Source organism: Ochotona curzoniae, unplaced genomic scaffold, assembly GCF_017591425.1.
Source record: "Ochotona curzoniae isolate NIBS_2020 unplaced genomic scaffold, NIBS_Ocur_1.0 contig_2210, whole genome shotgun sequence".
In the NCBI taxonomy this organism is placed as follows: domain Eukaryota; kingdom Metazoa; phylum Chordata; class Mammalia; order Lagomorpha; family Ochotonidae; genus Ochotona; species Ochotona curzoniae.
In genome coordinates this window covers 28,040,019-28,054,395 of record NW_024465369.1, presented here as the reverse complement: position 1 = coordinate 28,054,395, position 14,377 = coordinate 28,040,019, and the positions used below count along the sequence as shown (strand labels likewise).

Below are 14,377 nucleotides of genomic sequence, written 5' to 3'. Positions count from 1 at the left end.
ATTTCTGACTCCTGTCTTTCCCGATCCAACCACAGCAGAGTGACCAGCAGATGGAAGATCTCTCTTCTTTCTCTATGTCACTTTGCCTTTCAAATAAATCTTTGAAAAATACTGTGTGAGCATTACAAAATGTCATAACACAATATGGTGACCAAATGTCTTATTGCTTTCCAGTATGTAGTCCTTATTCCAGACTAAAAAGCAATTTTCTTTTACAAAACACAAGGCAGAAGATTCTGCAATAAAATGCTGCATTCTTAATTAGTCCTCTATGTTTCTTCTCTTACAATCTGAGAATGATACTCTGCGGCCAGGTAGACAGAAACAAATGGGGGGGGGGGTAGAATGAATGCCTGTGCAAAAGTAAATTATTGCTGCTGTGTGTCTTCAGCACCCACAAATACTTTGGTTCCCAAAGATGAGGCATGATTAAACTTGGTAATCACGAAGGCAATGGAACAGTGGTAAACATTTCAAATTGGCTTTATATAACTTCAAATCCCACAGAATAAAAGATAAAGTTGAATTCCCATTAATATATCCTAAACAAGAAAAACTAAAACTCTACACCTGGACAAGAAACATTTTATCACTTCTACCACTATCAGGAAAACAAGCTGGTCAAGGGCACCACTGTTTCTCACATGGACTAATTATTCGGTCATTCCTGCAGTTGGCTTTCAACATGTTTTCCAGGTTACAGACAAAATGATAAATTTAAAATGTGAAACTCGTCACATCAGTCAATAGTTTATACTCTTAAGTGGATTTAGATTGGTTTAGGATAAAGTTTAAAATCCTCAGAATGAATTATAAAGCCCTTAACAATGCAGCTGGCTAACCTCTTGATCCTCATTTTGAGCCACTGGACTTGTGCTTTATTTTTTAACCATAAGAATCTTCCAGTTTCTCCAAGTTGTCATTTCTCCGGCCTCTAGGTCATTTCACAGACCATTTATTTATTTATTTATTTCGTCTACTTAATACTTTTTTTCCCCACAGTATTTACCACCATCTAAATTCATAGTATATTAACATTTATTTCTGTTTGTGCTCACTATCATCATCCACTGTTAACTGGCATAAAAGTAGGTATCTTTGTTTTCTTTACTGATAATCCAAGGGCCTAGAATAGTGATACACACACACAAACACACACACACACAAACACACACACACACAATACATTTTCAATAAGTATTTGCCAATAAATAAATGGAATCCTTCCACAGCTGTACTTCACTTTCTCATGTCTATGTTCTCAAACTGAAATTTCCACGCAGGCACAAATCATGTTCATCTCATTTACCAGTCTGTCTCCCCTACTTTAAATTGTATCTGGCTTATTTGATTGAAGGAAAATCAAGCTAAGAGTTAAAATTGGATAAAGTAATTTTGCTCACAATGAACAAAAAAGCCAATTCTGAACTAGCTTAAATAAAATACTTCTGCTGAAAAAGTACTGAATTATGTCATGTAATTGAATGTATAGCTAAAGATCACAAAACTCAGCTATCTCAAGGGTTAGGAGAGCTTCATGGCTCATGGCCATGGCCATTCCTTTTTTTCCCTCTGGAGTTCTATGACTACAAGATCTAAGCTCCTATATTTCTATATATGTCCTGTTTAAAACCTAATGTTCTAACTGCTGCGCTGTTCCAACTTGATGGGCAGTAGGCAGAAAGGGAAGCATTATGATCAGGGAGCCCTCCAATCACTCACAGGCTTTAATACATTTCACTGCCTCTGAAACCCAATACACTCTGCTTGTCCAACGCTGATTTGTCTTATTTTGTACTTATCAATATACTTTGTCAATTCACTGCTGGGCCCATGTTTTCATTTAAATACTGGTCTAATGGGAAGGAAAGAAAGAACAGTGAACTCAAAGGGAGAAGCAACAGGAGGAAGAAAGCATAAAGAGACCATGAGCAAGTGTTCAGCTAAAGATACCCAATGAGGATGTATAAAAGCATGCCCGTTAATGCTTTGGATAAATTACTGAAGCTAGATGCTGTTTATGTGTTAGTATTTTTTATTCCTTGTCTTTTGATGGCCTAATTTTTTTTTACAGTTTTCACAGATAACTCAATGGACTCTAATTATTCCATTTCATTCTCATCAAGTCTTAAGTCAGGTTTTCTTATATTTTGTCCCTAATTTCTAATGTTTTGTGATCTATCACAAGGCAATGGCAACAGAAAATATAACTTTGGGCTAGCATATTGGCTCAGCTGGCTAATCCTTCACCTCCAACTGCTGGCATTTTATATGGATGCCAATTATTGCCTCAGCTGCTCCACTGCCCTTCCATCTTCCTGCTGGTGGCCTAGGAAAGCAATGGAGGATGGTCCAAAGCCTTGAGATCCTGACTCTGTGGGGCAGACCTGGAAGAAACTCCTGACTCCTAGCTTTGACATGGCTGAGCTTCAGCCATTGTGGCCATCTGCGGAATGAACCAGTGGATGGAAGATCTTTCTCTGTTTCTCCTTCCTTTTATAAATCTGCTTTTCCAATGAAAAGAAATAAACTTTGGGAAAAAAAGACAAGTATGCCTTAACATTGTCAATCTGAGAATTCAGAGGAGCAGCCTACCTTAATTTCAAAACCACGTTGTGATTGCAAAGATTTAACAACTAAAAATAAAAAACACTGAATCAAATTAGAATTTCAAATTTTAAAAAGATGATACTTGGGCATATTTAAGCTAAAATTATTTTTGTTGATCTGAAATTCCAACTTACCTAAGCATCTTACATATTATCTGACAATCTTAATTAATGTTTTTTGGTGACAATGTAAAACACTGCAAGCAACAAAAACATTTATGGAAGAAAAGCCACCTTCCCATTAAAATCACTTACATGATTTGGCAGCTTTGCTCTTTATCAAAAAGAGGAAATCCAGGAAATAATGCAGTAGTATCATTAAGGAGAATAATTAGAAAAAGTGAAGGTGTGGGTTATAGTTAATGGGTTACATATCTCACTGATGTGGGAAGATGTGAATTTAAAAGGAAGTAGCAAGAATCTGTTGCATGGTAATGAGATACTTCAGTGAGAATTCTCTTTCCCCTGGTTTACTGCATGAAAGAGATGAGAAGTTCTGTTTTCAGGGTGGCTAGGTCTTTCCCCTGCCTCCACTTTCCTTTGTGCAGGAGCCCTTAAGGTCATTCTGTTAGAAATACAGAGGGTCCCTGGGTTCACTTGTACTAGGATGCTGAGCTTGTTGTTTCTTGTCTGTTTGATTTTCCTAATTTTGTGATTAAGCAAAGCAAAGGTGACCCTTGTCTACAAAGGTCATTATCAAGGATTTTTCCACCACCCTTTTGATGGAGCATAGACAAAGTGGTTTGTTGAAAAACTTGTGTAAGAATGTGGCATATGATGGGTTTTTTTTCATCATTTGTCAAAGAATAAAATAATTTGCTTTGTCTCCCAATAAACTCTTCCAGACAGCACAAAATGCTGAAACTTATGATAATATTCTATTCCAATAAACCTGATAGGGCAAGGTTGATCATTTCAGGAGCAAGAAGCACCAGAATCTAGAATGAGTTGTACAGAAGTTGTTTCTTCTTCCATTTCCTCAGAATGTAAACTGATACTTTTTATTGCTTCATCAAGTTTAAATGATGAAGCCAAATCATTTTAAACAGTTTGATGAAAATGCTAGTGAGTGACTCATCTGTGAAAAAAAGTGCATGGATGTAATCATCAACCAAATTTTGTAATGGGCCAGATAGAGGGCAGTGGTCCAACTGATGGGATGCAGGTTTTATTCTAATACCTAAGAAAGAAGAACTCAGTTAAAAATTAATATGCTATGTAGTTTTGATTCTTTTGAGTACTATCTTCAGTTACCTAAATGCTCCTCAATATCTGGATAAATTTTAAACTAAGTTAATCTGTATTAAATCCGTGTCACCTCCAATTTTATTAAAACATGACTGAATTATCTGTGGTGTTTTATCCTTGCACTATTATGTTACTCAAACAATGAGGATAGTCTAAAGCTTTTGTTACATAGCATAATCACTATTTTAAGCAGTTGCCTTTCTAAAGAAAATGACTTCCTTGACAGGCTTTATAATAGCTGAACAAATCTCAACTTTTTACAAGGCCTTTGACTCCATTCTACAAGTTTTTTTGTGTACACTTTTAAATCTCTCCCCTCTTTCCTTTTAACTTTCATACTTTTGCATATTAGTGTGCAGAGCTAGGGGTAAGATATGACTACTTGGCCAATCCTGAGTACTGTGTGGCCTCACATTTCTCTGACACCAACCACAGCGGATAAAGATTCCAACTGCCATTAAGTAGTTTTCCCTTTTTTTACTACCCTGGTTGGCTACTTCAGCCATAATGATCTCTATCTCAGCTCCTCTCCCTAAGGATAATTATTCAAAGGCAGCCAGCCAAGAAATTATATGCACCTGTGCTTGCATTATATATTCTATTGTTTCTTTTCAGTGTTTAAATGTCACTTATAATATATAGTTATGTTATTGTGTTTTTTACTAGTATATAATACCTGTAGACCAGGAAATGCACAATGCTAAACTCTGATGTAAAGTGATAGGGACAAAAGAAGACTTCAGTTTCTTGAAATCTGTCATGTGCCACTTACTTTACAATCTTTATCTTATTGAATCTGTACAACAATCTTGGAATTGTTACTGTAATTTTCAAGTCAAATAACCCAAATTGGAGGCAGGTAAGCTACTTTTTACAAGTGTCTTAGAAAACCAGTATTAGAATTCAGTAGGAGTGTACTAGGCTCTCTCCCAGTGAAATTTTCTCCAATGAATCACAGATGGTAACTGTATTGCATACTATTTTTACCGGAAGCATTTGGGAGGAATGCTACTACAAATTTGGTATTTAATGTAATCATTTATTATGAGATAAACCATCACACTTAGGTCACTTAAGCAATTCATGGAAAATAATAAAAAGGAAAAAAGAGGAAAGGAAAATGAGGGGAAAGGAAGTACTTCTTGAAGATTTATTTCTCAAAATACATTCTGAAATGCATATGTATTTCTCTGAAAAACAAAAAGATATGTTCTTCCAAAATACTGGGGTCATTTCTGCTTAAACCCATTTGGCAAGAAATTAGTGCATCTCCTGCCAAGAGAAGAGGGATTTGGCAATGATCTTACAAGGTAAAATCCTGCAAGGTGTTTCCATGGCCATGACCAATGTGAAAAATGCTGCTGGTAGATTGCCAGTGTGAGTAGTGTAAATTGGCTGAAATGTACCTCTCTTGTCCAGGTGTCTGTTTAAGCCAAGAACCCTGGGAGCACTCTGGCCTAATAAATATTTTTGTTGGAGAAAAAATGATTGTGGAGTTCCCCAATTATGTATAAATTTCCTTTGCTATGGTTGCCTGTGATTTTGAGTGGAAGGTTTCATTTGCTTCATATGCAGTTGATCTTAGCAATTGTACAGATTGACAATTTGCAGTTTTAGAATTTGGTAAAATGAATAACAAATAAATGTTTTTCCTTGGGGGAGGGACAACTAAGAGCAAATACATGCCATCTATTCATAGACTCCTAAGACAGGGACCTCTGCTCTAGAGATTATATTGTCTTTTGTGACTTGGTGAATTATCCAGAACTGAGAGAAACAATTTAGTGTACGCACAACCCTTCAGAGTACCAGTGAAGTCAGAATCTGCTGCCTCTGTTCCCTTTCCTGTCAGGGTCATGACCTTACAGCTCCATATGAGTCTACTACATCTTCAGGGATGTTCTGAATTGATTTTGATTCTAGACAGGAAGGATCTAAGTAGCAAACACTTTTCCAAACTGTGTTTGTCTTTCTTAAAAAGTGGTTGAATCACATCATGTTGTTTTACAATAACTTCTATGAGTAATTATTGAGCACTCACTTTGTTGCAATACTTTATAATCATTCCCTGCAATTTTCTCCCCAAACCTACAATGTAGTTTTAACAAAGAAATTGAAACTTCAGAATCTATATCACTAGTTTGGGTTTTTAGGGTTGACAGAGTCTTTCTCTGAGAAATATTCTGTGCACCACTCTAGAGTTAAATGACATTTCCGATTTCACAGCACCTGGCCCATGTATTTATCAGCAGTTGCTAGTTAACATTTTATCACATCTGAGTCTAACATTCATTATAGACAGAATATGCTTCTCAGAACCTGTTCAGTAACCTGTCATATTAGAGTCTAATCTTGGATCAGCTATTAACAAGTGACCTAATTTTTATGGAAGAGGATGGCATCTGTGATTCTTAGTTTCCAATTCTTAGAGTACAAGGTGTGGTCTGACCTAGTGAAAATCTCAAATGTATAGTGAACCCCCCATTAACTTAGAGTAAATCAGAAAAAAAAAAAACCACGTGAATTTTGTACACAGACTGGTGCCTCTGCTTATTTCCTCTTCCCTTACTATGTGAAACAACAATGACCAAACTGACTTACGTTCTGTTGACTGAAGGATGGATTGATAATAGTAAAGAGCTTCCCTATACTCTGACTTATGGGTCCCAAGAAGTTCTCCACGTTGCCATATACTTCTGCATCATTGGGATTAGTATTCACATAAAAAAAGTATTTTTGAAGCCTGGTGGCTCTAAATATCAATCATCATTTCATAGCATATGAAGTAATGGGACACATCCTGGCCTGGGAGCCAAAAGTCTAACTGTAAATGTAACTAAGATTCGTGCTTTTAGTTTATAAGAGCAGAAAAAACAGTCAAGACTAGAAAAAGTCTTTCTAAAATGCCAATAATTGATCAATTGCTAGTTGTAAGCTTATTTTCTGCACTCTAACAACATGAATACCAAGGAAAATCAAAGAAAAGTTTATTACATACTTGTTGTTAAAACTTGAAAATAGCACTTAGCCTAATTTGGGAAAAGTTAACTTTATTAAGGAAAAAGATTATGCCAGCGTCAATGAATTTGGTAAAACTATGGTAGCATTGGAATATAATTCTCTCTACCCCCTGTCCCTAGCACTGAAAGAGTTTCCTTCAATCTTCTAGAAAGCTTCTGATGAAGCAATAAAATAGGACTAGTAAAAGTTTATCAAAGGGTATTTAAAAGCAATAATATCCTTTTCCTGCAGAGAAAGCAGAAATGTGTGAAGGAAAAGGAACTTAAAAACCAAACATTGCAATTATAAAATACTCTTAAACAGTGGCCAGACCAAAACATTACCAAGTTGTACAACTATAACCACTCAAATACTGGGATCCTACTTGAGATATTGTGTAAAAATTTAAAAAGATTAAAAATTAGAAGTAAAAAAAAAAGTACTTTGACAATCTTTAAAATGAATCACCACCTAAGGCAAGATATAGATTTTTTAATCTAAGGCAGAATACAGTAGTTATTCCACCTGAATTTGACATTGAATTAAGCAGCAATTAGTAGTGATAATATGTAATATAAGATTAAATACCTGGATTTTCAAGTCTCTGAATGTTTTATTGGCACAAATTAAAACTTGTTTATAGTAGATATGTCACAAAAAGCCATGTTCTTTTAAATATTACAGAAATGTTATTTAAGGGAATTTTTCCCTTCAAGCACATTTCAAAAAAGCAAAAAGTCATTATATGCCTCTGATTTACTCCCACTTAGTACAGTGTGTATTTACCAGAAAGTCCTGTCTCGGCATGGTACTATTAAAATAATTCATAAGAAAAATCACAGATATATTTTATACATTTTTTAAAAGACGTTGGAATATAGCGTTGGAATATATATTTTTAAAAAGATGTTTGAGTAAGTCATTTGATACTATATGTGTAAGCATCATTATGATACATTGGAATTTCAAAATAGCAGTAAATCTGTGGCACAAAGATCATTTCATGACTCAAGGAAATCAGCATGTTTATGTCATTAGATAAAATTGAGCTCTTTATGTTCCAAAATGGCATTGGTTCAACAAACATTTCTTGGGCACCAAATATACACCAGGCTCTCTCCTTGAAAAGCTTAGAATTTACAGATGAAATAGATATTCTGGCAGCATAGGTGCAGCATAGGTGAACAACCACTGCCTTCACTTTAGAACATCAAAATTTAAGAAAACTGAAGCCAAGGCACAAGGATGGAAAGTTTGAAAACGAGAGCTCGGAAAAGTAGATGTTGCTGCACCATATTTTAAAGATTGTGTTTCTAGGTGGAAATGCTTCAAGCTTTCTCACACAGGTTGAACCCTAGTGACCTTGGTGCTTGCCTTCTCTCTCTCTCCTGATCTCCAGTAAAACCTTAGCAGGTTTCTATCTTGGTAAACACAGTGCTTCTTCAGCTGTTGAAAACTAAGATGCTCTACAGCTACGGCTTACATCGAACTTGTCAACACCAGAAAATCAACTCCCATGTATTAAAACAACATTAATGTTAGTTTTTATAAGTGCCAGGCACGCATCAGACTATTCTGTTTTTAAATATTTTATTTATATAAATTTTAACAGGTGAAAAGAATATGTACTTGTGGGGTACAATGTATACATTGTATAATGTTCAATCAGGGCAGGGCAAAACATTTAACATCTATTTATAGTGAACATATCCCCCAATTTTTATCTTTTAGGGTTTTTATAGAGAAATATTCAGGTTAACTTTCTCTGTCTTCACCTTACCAGGCAATAGAATCCTCAAACTCTTCACTCCTATCTAACTATAGCCTAATACCTGTAATTCAACCTTTTCTGTTTCTTTGCCCCTTTTCTTTTTTCCAGTCTCAGGTAACCACAATGATATATTTTTAACTCCATATGAATAATATCTTGTGATATTTTCTTTCCGCTCTTGGCTTATGTCACTTAACATAATAACCCATTTTTATGCATGTTGTTACAAATGACAAAATTTCATCCTTATGACTGAATAATATTCTATTGTATACACTGTATTACAACATTTTATATTTATAAAATATTCATCAATTCAGAAACTATTACTACCTTTCAGGTGAAGAAGATGATACTTGTGACTTTTAACTGTCATGTCTAAACCGCATTGCATGTAGCAACAGAGCACACATTGAAAGTGGCACCAGAATTAGGAATTAAACATTAGCTCTTAACTAACCCATTGTCAATTTTCGCACCCCATCATATAGCTTGGAATCACACATAACAATTACAGGCTGATTCCCTCTTAACTCCAGAAGGCATAATGATGTGTACTTCTCAAGAAATTATGAGTTTTTTTTTAAAACTAGCCTTTGAAGTTATAAACTTTAGCTATTGGAAAAATTGATTTATGTTATATAGAGTATGAGAGAAACATTATTGTAAGCCTAACAAGATCTTCAAAACACTTTATACTTTTGTTGTATTTACACACTTTAATAAATTATTGCAATTATATTAGGAATCTAGAATAGGCAATAAAAAGGCAACTGTTTGTTTCTTTAAAATGCAATGTTAAAATAAACATGGTAGTTTTGAATACTCAATATTTACTTTGAGCACTTTTTCCTATACATTACAAGTAATTTAGTTCTTTCTCTTTCATAGTCTCCAAGATTTTAGGGGAAGGACAAATACAGTGATAATAAAACATACATTGTACATATGTGATTTTGAAATGACAGGTTGTCAGTTCTAGACTACGCTCCATGCCGCTAAACTGAGTGCAACATGTTTGTCCTAAAATCTTTTCCAATCCTACAATATGGTCTGCAGTTTCCAATGATGACAAAGACAGATTGGTAATTAGGAAGCAGGAAGTTCATTTTTGAAGACTCTTTAAAGATTTCTTGAAATATGATAACACTGCTTCTTTAAATATTCTAACTGCATAGCACTAATAATTCTTTTTTAGGTTATTTACTCACTTACTTTTCAAGTTTGATTTGAATTGTATTTACACAATACATATTTCCATGTACTTTTAAATATCCAGATTAGAAATTACTGATATACATGCTGCTGAGATTTGTATAGGAATAGTATGGCTCAAGCTGATGCAAAAAAAGACTAGTTTTGAGTGTATTTGCATAGGGACATAAATTATCCAGGATATTCAAAGCTGTAAATTAGTGGCAAGACATATATAGTTCTCTCGTGGCTCACAGAAGTACAACAATTCTCTTTATTTCACATTTGTCGATTATCACACTTTCTTCAGGATTCTTGGTGGGCTCCCCTTCCTGGCCTGCACTGAGTTTTCAGTTTTGCATTCACAATGTGGTTGCTGATGCATTTGAGATGCATTTGAGAACTTCAAGGTAATGCACTGCCTAAATGAATGTTGAACTTGGTACTTCCCTTTCCTTCTGTCTACAACACAGGGCTAAAAAGATGAAAATTACAGTCACTACCCGTATTAAAGGTAAAAGTTTAGCTATTAACAATAGTTGGATTAAATATGACCAACCAGTTGGAGATATTTTATTTAGCTGTATGAACCACCTATATGTATTTATGTGCATGCAAATATTATATACACCATAAAATACAGAATATTATAGTATATGTGTATATAATACATGTGTATTATATATACACACACATATATATATGTACATATATAAACAAAAGGATATAAACATTATTTTGGACCAGAGGATCTCACGGTTTAACCAACATAAGAAGAAATTATTTTAAAAACGTTCCCCTGAGCTGAATTCATTCAAAGTTCAAAGGAAAGATGAAAACAAAATGGCAGTTATTGCATTTTTTAAAAGCTGATACAAAACATGAATTCTTTTTCTTAATCTTTAAGGTCCAGAAAAAAAATGTTATAATGCCTCCACAAAGTGATAACAGTCTGAGCATCTGGCCCTGGATAGTCACCACAAAGTGAATTTATCAATATTTGGGATAATTGTCCTTCACTGTTCTAAGTGACTGTCCTTCTGTTTTGATCCTGCCTAAAGACCCCTAATGTTTTCATATAAAAGCGCATCATAATCATTTTAATAAAATTAAATCCCATTTCCCAGGACAGAGAAAATAATTAAGGTTAACTAAATGTATAACAATTCTTTGTAAGCTTCATAAAATTTATTTTTAAATGTCATGCAAAAACAAAATCATAAAGCAATAACTTTATGAGTAAATGCTAACTTGCTTCTACATGTTTTCCATATATCTTGTATACATACAATCCGTAATGTAGTAAGATGCACAGTTGAGGCAAATAAAAACACTGCTTTTTTCCCATCTACATTGTAACAGTTGGATTGGCATATTTACATTTTTGATGAGATGGCCAAGCAATGCTTTGGAAATTAAAAAGCGCCATGAAGAATCAAAGTGAGTACACATTTGTTTGGTGCAGAGCAGGCTGGTATGATGTAATCACACATTTTACAAGTGTGATGTCTACTGCAAGGAGAAAGACTTTGTCCTGCCAGTGACACTGATGAGGATCACTTTATAATCCAACTTAGCTGAAACACCATAGGAAGTTGAATATAACTAGTTCAAACACCACTATTGAAAAATTCCCCCTCCACCCAAATAATTTACAGTAAAAGACAAATCAATGAAAATTTTAGCCTCTAAACAATGAGTGATTATTTTTCTAAGAAGACATAAAATATGAAAACTCTCAAGATCCAAACCTTTTCTTGACATGGAATTAAGCACAACTTATTAAAACTATCCTCACGATGTTGTGTGGCATAGAAACAAAAGAACTTCATTATTTAACTCCAGATACTTCAGAAAAACCTCAGGCTAACAAACCAGTTCGTTAAAACACATTTCTTTAAAAATGTGAAAATCCTATAAAAGTTGTAAGTCTTGATATTCACCTGGTTGTTGCAACTCAGATATCTCTTTGCAATCAGAAACTTATAAAAATATTATTTAGAAGCTCAAATCCAATTTGTTCTCGTCGGAAATTGCTCCAGTGGAACAAAACACTCATGTTTCAAAAAAAACTAAGACGAAAATTAAATAAAACATTTAATGGAACTCTGAAAACCAGGAACACATTGCCAACTACCACAGTGAATTAAACCAGCCAATTCTCACTAGTGTCTTTAATAAATAAAATCACGCGCATCATGAAATGTCACCATACCTACACGTACTTTGAAGGACTTACGTACCGACGCTGTAAAATCTTCACCCTCTAAAATCAAGCCCACTTCATTTAACTGCTGCAAAACACTGCTGCAGAGGAGCCTTGTACATTTTTTTCCAGGCAACTGCTCAGCTTTCCACCAGCCCTGTGACCTTTGAACTCCCTGCTGCTTCCCGCCCCCTCCCACCCCCCTTCTGCAGTCGAAGCCTCGGAGCTGGTCTCGTTTGCATAAAGCTCAGGCAATCCTCCAGCAGCTGAAACGGAATGCTGGGTAAGGGATTGTGCAATTGCGGCTCTGCCGGGTACCTGAATCACCGGAGAGAAGGAACGGCGATGGGGAGTGGGCGCCGCTTTCCTGGGCTGTCAGCATCCCCTCTCCCCAAGCAGGTTAAGGGATCAACCATTTTAGCGTCTGCTTTAGAGTACTCCTCTCGCTGCTTACCCCCTCCCACAAAAAGAAGCAATCGGCAGCGACTATGGTAACCAAGGAAACCCAAATAGTCAAATACTTCATTTAAATATGTGTGACAGTCCAGTTTAAATTTTTCATTAACTTCTCATGTTTTTGAAACATAGCTTTCTTTTATTTTTATTTATTTATTTATTTATTTTTTTGCAGTTGAAATACATATCGCATGTATCAGACACACGGCTATTCTTTTTGTTGTGGTTTAAACAGCACCTTACAGGCATAAATTTATATTAGTCACTATCCAAATACATGAGGTCACTATAGCAATTCTGTAAAATGTTAAATGCACCCTAGTGTCTTAGAGACTATCATCCTAAATGGTGTCCAAAAAATTGATTGTGAAGAATTTAGGTCCCAGGTTGCCTTTAAAACAATACAGCAGTGAGAATGAAGAGCAAAGTTAAACTACGCATGTAAATCTGGGGATGCCTATAGCCCTAAGGCTTGTCTGTCTTTGGCAAAGATGTTCAATGTTATGCTGTTCTTTGCTGGAGTTATTTCTTCCCTTGTCTTCCTACACGCAGCAATCGCTATATTTGACACATAAACTTCTCTATTGCTCGTAAAGCCAAGAAGTGGCTGTTTTCTAGATTAGATAAAGGAGTGTCATGTTTATAAAGATTTTTGTAGATATACATAAAAGCACATATTCTTTTCTAAATGGCAAACAAATAGCAACCTGCATCACCACATAATTAATCAACTCATTTTTAAAATTAGCTATTTTTCCTCCATTTGAGTGAATAGTATCTACAAAATAAAAGGTTTAATAGAATTATTCCATTGTCAAAGGATAAAAGAAACAATTAATTAAATGCATAAAAATTGGCATAGATAAGGCTTACTAAATTATAAATAAATTTCCAATGGCTAGCAATATTAACATTTCAAAATTTTTATTTTAAAATTTGTTTTTTAATTATTTCAAACATTTCTTTTACAATATACTGAAAGCTATAAATGAATTCTGAATGATATATTATGTAATTTATAAGACATATAAACTAGTGCAATACAGAATTTTTAATATTGAAAAATAAATTTGAAGCTCTTTATTTGACATATTTCTTAATAATATTCTATCTTATGTTATTTTTTGTACACATAGAATACAAAAATTAGTGAATTTTTTTTGTTATACATGCTTAAAAGAATAATTTTTAAGTTTAATGATAGCAGCATTTGTGTGTTAGATCTGACTACATCAACAATTTAATCATATTTGGTCAATTCAAGTGCATGTATCACACCGCACACTACAAATACCTCTCAAAGTTTTTGTTTAAAGCAAAACACACATCAGCCCACCTAATTTAAATCCCATCAAATACAAATAAGTGTTGGAGTAATTTACAAAATCACCAACCTGTTCAAATAGCTGATGTCTTAGTCCATGCACTCTGTATTCATTAGAATCCAAAATAAATTGATTATCATTTTATAATGTGTCAGTATCACAGACGGTACAGCTCCTCCTGGTTCAGCGGAATCTTCTGAAATTTCCCAGCCCTGTGTTTTATTGCTGGTACCATATGCTTTATTGTTCAGCGACAAGAGCTTCACTCTGCACAAAGACTCATTACCTACTGCTTGCTGCACGGCATCAGCCTCTCTGAGGCTGCCTATATGTGATCACATGGAGTTTTGTCTGAGAAAGCCAGGCGTGCCACTGACTTCACTGTGTCTATGGATATTTTTATCAGCTGAGATCTACTAGGAGGAAGGAATAACAGATCAAGAAACTGCTCCAAGTCATTAATGCAGCACAACTTATGGAAAACCTTTCACACATATTTTTTTATTATTATTATAGAAAATGTTTAAGCAGGCATTCAAAAGAACTTAGCTAGATCTTATTTTAATAA

At 34.7% G+C, this 14,377-nt stretch overlaps 1 protein-coding gene across 1 annotated transcript in view; it reads right to left on the bottom strand.

Annotated features, from left to right (window-relative positions):
* Nucleotides 1-14,129, bottom strand: part of CSRNP3 (cysteine and serine rich nuclear protein 3) — a 91,665-nt gene extending 77,536 nt beyond the window's left edge. Inside the window, exon 1 of the mRNA XM_040972074.1 lies at nucleotides 13,879-14,129. The gene's annotated coding sequence lies outside the window, so the exon portion shown is untranslated. The remainder of the gene's footprint in view (nucleotides 1-13,878) is intronic.
* Between the last annotated feature and the right edge of the window lie 248 nt (nucleotides 14,130-14,377).